Raw genomic sequence first — 8,525 nt, 5'->3', positions numbered from 1 at the left:
CGTTTCTCGGTAAAACACTGTGAGTGTCCTCCTCAGCGTTTTAAAATCCCACAGAAGCCCCTGGACCAAGCAGCGGCACCGAAAACGAGCAGGGGCGCTTTTGTCTCCGCGGCCGCTGAACCTGCGTAGAAGCGGACCCGGACCGATGCTGGGGCCGGCGGCGGGAGGGAGGAGGAAGAATGGCCGAGGACTCCTACGACCCGCGCTGCGAGGAGGGGCTCGGTTGTTACCCGAGGTGCTGTCGAGATGCAGTAGAAAATCCCCAACACCGCGGAGCGTGGAACAAGAAGTTTTATGCGTTACACACTGAAACACAACTTGACTGGCAACCCACAAGCCTGGTTTTAATTGAACCCCAAAATGCTGAATCATGTCATTGTTGACTCCGAATCTGTTACGGATCCTAAACTTTTTTTTTTTCCTGCTAGTTTTCATTATCAGTTAGTTGATTTCCTTCCTCTGAGGTCTAGAGTTTAAAGCAGTCCATTGAAGTTCCCTATTTTGCAGTGTGGTTTTAATCAAAGTATTTCTTAACACCCTAACTAGGTATATTTAGGTGAATTGCTATTTTGGAAGCACTGTCTGTTAAATTGGAATAATGAATAGAAGTTTTCATCTATAGCCAAGCTTCAACTTTCGTTCTCTCATACTCAGAACTACAAAACACCCAGGTTTACTTCTTTAAATTAAAAAAAAAAAAAAAAATTAATACATCGAGTTTTCTCAGTCATTCACATGCAGTGTGAATGAGTTCATAAGAGCCTTTCCTGAGAACAAGTTCTGACATCGAATTGTCATTGTCATCGAATTTGCCCTTGGTGGAGATCTGTGCAACAGAAATGCACATTGCACTCCAAAGTCAGAAAATCTTATTTTTGACAAATCCTCAAGTCTCAGTTGTCTTAACTCTTAACGTAAGATAATATTGGTCCTACCTCATAGAGTTTTGCAGTAAATTACACAGAAATAAAAGCGCTTATGGGGACCTAAGACAGATCCTATCCCAAATAGCCAAGCAGTGCTACACTATTCGTTTCTCATATGTTCTACCCAGAGTCAAGGTGTCATTGGATTTCCCTTGAGGTAGACATTTCCTGGAAGATTTCCACTTGTGAAATAAAAGAAGATTCGTTTCCAAAAAACAAAAAAAAACACCTGGCCAGGCGTGGTGGCTCATGCCTATAATCCCAGCACTTTGGGAGGCCGAGGTGGTTGGATCACCTGAGGTCAGGAGTTCGAGACCAACTTGGCCAACATGGTGAAATCCCGTCTCTACTAAAAATACAAAAATTAGCTGGGCATGGTGGCGAGCACCTGTAGTCCCAGCTACTCGGGAGGCTGAAGCAGAAGAATTGCTTGAACCAGGGAGGCGAAGGTTGCAATGAGCTGAGATCACGCCACTTCCACCCAGCCTGGGCAAGAAGAGTGAAACTGTCTCAAAAAATAAATTTTTAAAAATTGTAAAAGGCTTATTTTAAAGATCAGGTTTATAAAGTCTCATCATAACAAAATGAAGTCAAAACTTTGTAAATTAACTAAAGTCAGCTTAGCTAACATTTTACCTAATTACTAAAGACATTTTTAAAACAAAACTGATTTGACATCAGGCAAACTAAGCAATAATTTTTGTTCATTTCTACTTCGTGGACTCAAACATACCATGAAAAATCAGATCTATGTGTAGGCTGCTTTCTCAACAAAGGAACTGTTTGGTATTTTTCTCTTCTTTTTTAAGACTACGAAAGGCTGTGTAAACTTGGAAGTGGGGAATTCTCAGAAAGTTCTCAGAAAGATGCTTGTCACTCACAACTAGCAAGTTGTGGGTTTTCAGAATCTATAAACTAAAAGTCACTTAAAGGTCCACATCTTGGCACCATGGTTGTTAATGAGGCCATGAGTGGCAAAGTCCCTTTCCCTTTCGTCATTTACATGATGAAAGCAAAGCAAAACCCTTCAGTACTGCGACTAAAGCCAACCAAAACACACATGCGGCCAGGAAGCTTTCATATATGAAATACAAGAACCCCCAGTGGAATGCATTCCAATGTGGCAGTTATTTGGCCCTGGTCTCCAGAGGATCTTGGCTCCCAGGATTAAAACATCTCTTTCAGGAAAGAGGTGTAGGTAAAATTTCACGTGGCATGAGATCCAGCTGGATTCCTTTGGTACTGTTACATAAGGAACAAACTTCTGTATGCTGCAAACTGCAGAAAGCCTTTATTCACAAGGTAGAGGTACCTCAAAAGTTGTCTGATAAAAACACATTTCGATTGATGGTGTTTGGTATGGTTTCTATTCACACAGAAATGGAGCTCGCAATTAACATGATGCATTAATTATGTCCATCTCAATAGCAATTTTAACATTATTTGAAACTTCTGCATACTGTATGTATATTTGCAGCACTTATCCTCTCTTCTTCTTTTCTTTTTCTTTTTTTTTTTTTTTTTTTTCTTGAGATGGTGTCTCCCTCTGTCACCCAGGCTGGTGCACAGTGGCACGATCTTGGCTCACTACAGCCTCCACCTCCGGGATTCAAGCAATCCTCTCACCTCAGTCGCAAGTAGCTGGGATTACAGGTATGCACCACCACATCCAGCCTAGTTAAACATTTTCAATATTAAATATTTATTTATTTAATACGTAAATTAGAAGGGGAAACTATTTGAATAGATGAAGCTAAGTATACTGCTTCAGTGGAGGAACTTAGAAGACGTGGGATATGTGTGCTTTAATGACGATGATAGAGGGAAAAAAGCAGCAGTAGGATACGATGTAATAAAAATGATAAATAACCTTTATTTATTCAGTTTTTACCTCACCCAGTTGCTGCTCAAAGTGCTCCCTGTGTTCTAACTGATTTACCCTCATAAAAACTGTCCCAGGTAGGTGATCTTATAGTTGAAGAAACTGAGGAGGTTAATACTTCCCCAGAGTTACCCAAGGCAGTCTGGTTCCATTGCCTCCCAAACCAATTAGCAAAGTGCAGGAGTTCTCAAGGTATGGTCCTTGCTCAGCAGCACGGCTTCCCCTGGGAGCTTCTTAGAAATGCAGCTTCTGGCTGGGCACAGTGGCTCACGCCTGTAATCCCAGTACTTTGGGAGGCCGAGGCGGGCAGATCACTTAAGGTCAGGAGTTCGAGACCAGCCTGACCAACATGACAAAACCCTATCTCTAATAAAAATACAAAAATTAGCCGGGCATGGTAGTGCACGCCTGTAATCCCAACTACTCAGGAGGCTGAGACAGAAGAATCGCTTAAACCTAGGAGGCAGAGGTTGCAGTGAGCCGAGATTGTCCCACTGCACTCCAGCCTGGGCGATAGAGCAAAACTCCACCAAAACAAAAGAAAGAAAGAGAGAAAGAGAGAGAGAAAGAAATGAATGCAGCTTCTCAGGTCCGCTCCTGAAGCTTGAAGCTTGGAGTGGGCTCAGCCATCCAGCTATCCAGAGGATTCTGATAGAAGCAGGCTCCAGTTGGAGAACCTCTGGCAAAAAGACAGGTCATGGTGACCTTAATGATTTCTTTTCCTTCACGGTTTCCTATCTGAGGCTTTAAACCACTTACTTGATTTATAGAGAGAATTACTAGAAAGCTGTTTTGAAGCTTGTGCAGCACCCGACTGTCTTCCCAAAGGACCGACAATACGTTGAGCCTTAGATTAACGGTTCATACCTGCTGGCCAGGCTGAAGATACTTGCCAAGAGGCAGGAGGGTAGGGAAAGGGGGCTGTCAGGCATGGGAGTGGCTGCTACCATGCAGCCCTCTCCTCCACTCGGGCCAGAGCATCATGAGATTAACTGTTTTCTTGTTTTGGAAAACTATTCCTTTACTGGCTGTAGAATTAATGTATTCTGAAAACTTCTACGGAAATTTACTTTTTAAAACATAATAATAAAGAAAACTAAAGGTAAAGGACATTTAAACTGAATGAGGACACTGAGAATCAGAAAGGTCACACAGTGTGTGGCAAGCTGTGCTTCAAACCAAGTTCTTCTGGACTCCAAAGCATATGTTCCCATCATAGGTTCTAGAGCAGGCACCTGCATTAGCAAGGTCAGATGCATAAGCACATGCAACCTTGATTTACAGTACTTATTGCCAGCCGGAAAGAGGAACAGAATTCAGTACTAGAATTTACTAGGTTATAATTCTAGCAAAACCAGGTCTATGTTGCTTTTGTTGATAGTTCTTGGCACATAACAGGTGATTATTTGTTGAATTAATTGATTGATTTGGTGATTGATTGATTAGGTGGAGAGAGGGAGGGAGACAATTCTAAGATTGTTCCAACACTCAGTAAAACGAGAAATTAGTGAGAAGACCAGCCCGGCTGGGGTGGAGTAACAGCTCATAATAGGAAAAAACTATCAGAATGGTGTTAATATCATTTGATCTATCAAAAGATCCTCCTGCTTTAACTAAAGGGCATAAAGTGACCATGGAAGTGACAATGGGCCAGGAATGCAGGGTCTGAAGCTCCAGTGCTGCCACTCAGCCCTTATCCAGCAAGTTCTCTAGATCCTGATTTCCTCATCTGTAAAATGGGGATAAAAAGTACCCATTCTGGCCAGGCGCGGTGGCTCACACCTGTAATCCCAGCACTTTGGGAGGCCAAAGCAGGCAGATCACTTGAGGTCAGGAGTTTGGCCAGCCTGGCTAACATGGCGAAACCCATCTCTACTAAAAATACAAAAATTAGCCAGGCATGGTGGCATGTGCGTGTAATCCCAGCTACTCGGGAGACTGAGGCAGAAGAATTGCTTGAACCCAGGAAGCAGAGGTTGCAGTGAACCAAGATCCTGCCACTGCACTCCAGCCTGGGCAACAAGAGTGAAACTCTGTCTCAAAAAAAAAAAAAAAAAAAAAAAGTGTACCCATTCCGCACAAGGTACATTAATTAATTATGAGGATTAAATACATGTTAGAACATATCAGGCAATCATAACCCTTAGTGTAATCATTTTATTTCAAGTTCATTAAGTCACCATTTTTAGTCAACTATAAATAGATGAAAGAGTGTTTTCAGTAGTAGATGTGTCAATAATTTTTTAATGCATTTGTTGTTTTTTCTCTAACCACCTAAATCCTTTGAATCATCCTATAGTGCACATTTAAACATAAAAGACGTATCTCCGTCTTTTCATCCATGCTATTCTAACTGAAAAATCTAACCTGCTGGATTAACCCTAAAACTTAAAGGTCCTTGGACTATTCAGGACGTGATGATTATTCACATTTATTTTAATGTTTGCTAATGAATAACTGTCTTTAAAAATTAGCCTAAAATGCGTTTGGATATGTAGGGAGTCCTGAAATATTTATCTACAGGAAAAAAACCAAACTTCGTAACATGTCACAGACAAGGCCTTCAAAAACTCACCCTAAGGGATTTCTGGTAGGCTCAACGCCCTTTTCTCTTTCCTGCACCTGCATTCTCTTTCCCACCCCCTCCACCCTCAGTTCTACTAAATTTCTGATGAGTCCTCAGATAAGCCTTTTCCTCTCCTGTTGCTTGGAATGCCTCCCCCTTCTTTTGAGAGTGGCCTGTTCTTGCTCATCCCCAGCAAAACTTCCTAGGGCAGTCCCCACATACATCTGTCATTGTGTTCCCATGTTACGGGCATCTGCACTCCTGAAGGCAGGAAATGTATTTAACTTCTCCTTGTATCTCTCCCCATTAAGTAAATGAATGTGTTAATCATGAAACTGTGTCGTATATATTCTCCTAAAGGTCAGAAGGTAGTAAACTCTCTTGTTCCAGTTACTGAATTGCCACAGGCCGGACTGAGGCCTCTGCTGGCACTGACTGTTCCCATCGGCTGGAGGGGTGCGGAAGCCTATCTTCCGTGTCTCTCTTGCTGTCTGCCGCAGGCTCACAGCCCCATGGTGGGGACTCTACTGTACTTAAATACCCTTCTCTCCACCTGGGTTGCCACCATCTCTCTTAATTCAGAATATGTAACTAAATGTTTCTTTTTAAAGCCCGCAGGGAACACAGGTGCGTGGCTTATTTTGGCATGGTTGCTAAAACTGCCAGTCCCAGAGGGCAGCCTTCTTCCCCACCTCCCACCCAAAGTCTACACTCAGAGGCAGACAGGGGGCTCAATTGTGGAACAGAAAGTACCATCTAGGTAATATGTAATTACCATGTTGCTTCCCTTCTGGATAAGACAAGGCTCAGCCCATCAGTGTTAATGTTTAGCACTTCATGTCTGTCCAGCAATTGCTCCCACTCTATCAACAAAACTACACCCTACCCTTTAGGAAAAGTGTGTAGCAACTACGGTTGGCATCATAGAGGTGGAGAAGAAGAAGGAGAGGGCAGGGGACTCATTTCTAATGAGGCCCTGTTATATGTCACTTACCAGTCCTTACCTTATTTATGGCTCAAATCAACTCAACAAAATAGGCATCACCCCCTCTTTCAGGATGAGGAAACTGAGACTTGTGTCAGCAAACTTGCAGTATGACACACCCACCAAACAGGGGCTGGAACAGAAATTCTAACCCAGGTCTCTGGATTCCAAAGCATATGTTCTTTCCACCCTCCAAACCCATTAGGGTCCCCAAGCAGCCTCTTGGTTCTCTTAGCCATTGACTTCTGGTCACCACACACAATTCATATTATGTAATCCCACTGTCATTGTCAGCTGGAGACATCCCAGGCTGATGAGAATATAGCTTGTGGAAGTTTTGTCTACATTTCTGGGGCAAAGAACACCCATCCCTGCTCTCTCTAAAAGCACCATGCATGTGAACTTACCATTGTCTCTCACCCTTTGATTCTTTCTTCCATGGCTGGTCTATTTTAATCCTGATACCTATTCTGGATTCTGTAGGACTGTCTATGTGTCTTCCTTTCCAGGGACTGTCTTAGAATATTCACTTGTACGTATTATATCAAGGGAGGATCACTGTAATCTTTGTGCTACACTTAGCACAGTACCCAATGCAATTAAATCTGTTTAAAACACATTTAAGGGGGATAAAACATAAAATATTTGAGATGAATATTTTAAACCAAATTTGCATAATTGTTTTAATTTTTTTTCATTTTACTTGAGCAAGAGGATCCTAATTGATGGTACAACATAAAACCTATTTGGAGCACAGTAGTGTATTGAATCATTTTAGTCATAACACACACCTACATAAATGACTAAAAATATCAATATTATATCCTTTTAAACAGACGACATATAATTGCAATGTAGATTTATTTGAAAGTTGTACAGAGTTGGCTTGATAATTATTCAACAACTCTAACGATTAACTGGCATGAGTATTTCAGCAGAAAAAAACTATATATTCATACTAAGTTGCTGAAGATATTTTGCTTGCTTACTTTAAATACAAAAGGCTAGGATCCCAGAAATTTCACTGCTATCGCAAAGCAAGTCATGTTACTCTGAATTGGCAGTTCCCATTCTCCAGGGTAAGTCATATTGCCAAACACAATGCCATTTTTAGGTCTACTTTAATCCTATTTGACTCTACGGGTCTGTTTTTTATACACTTAGTCCTATGGTTTGAATATTTGTCTTCGCCAAAATTCATTTGAAATTTAGTTGGCATCATAACAGTGTTGAGAGGTGGGACCTTAAAGATGTGATTGGGCCACGAGGGCTGCACCCTCGTGGGTGGGATTACTGCCATTATAAAAGCACAAGGTCAGCCCCCTTTCATCTCTTGGTCCTTCCACTTTCTGGCCATGGAGTGACACAGCAAGAAGGCCCTCACTGGAGGCAGGCACCTAGATATTGAACTTCCCAGCCTCCAGAACTGTAAGCCAGTTTAGTGCTGTTCATTATAAATTACCTGGTCTGTGTTAGTCTGTTATTCAAAAATGTCATTTCTGCAAATATATAATTCCTCCCCTTTTAAAAAAAAAAAAAAGTTCTACTTTTTTCTATTTTACTTTTTCTGATGTTTTGTGTGTTCATCTTCCTCATCCTATAGAGAACTCCTATTGCTCCATAAGTCAAGGCCAGAACTCCCATCCTGACCAGAAGGAAAGATGCCCAGTTCCCACATCTCCTTTTGCTAGGCCTGCCAGAAGGGGGCTCCTCTCCCTGGCCAAGGCAGGCTACTCAGATCCATTTGTGTTCATTTTTAAAAAGAAGTGCCATATCCTTAAACACACTTCGGCTGTCCTTGTGCCTGCTGGATAATGTATGAGCTTCTGGAAAAAGAATCTGTAGCACTGACCGTGAATTTAACAGGATATCGCTCCCTTCTTAAGGTTTTCAAATCATAATTCAGATTAGGGATTCCCATTAACAATTATTACATTATGTCTTTATTACATTCAAAAGGACAACATAAATTCCTGTCAGTTACTTTGAAAATACTTTGCTCATTAATATCTACTCAACCCAATGATAACTACTACTGACAAAAATTCTTTCCTTAACCAAACTCCACCCAGCCTCCTCTCAGCCCTCTTCTCAACTAAGTGTTATCCTTGGTCTATAAAGACTTGATCAGGCTGAGTGCAGTGGCTCACGCCTATAATTCCCAGT

Source organism: Chlorocebus sabaeus, chromosome 25, assembly GCF_047675955.1.
Source record: "Chlorocebus sabaeus isolate Y175 chromosome 25, mChlSab1.0.hap1, whole genome shotgun sequence".
NCBI lineage: Eukaryota > Metazoa > Chordata > Mammalia > Primates > Cercopithecidae > Chlorocebus > Chlorocebus sabaeus.
This window is presented reverse-complemented; position numbering follows the sequence as displayed.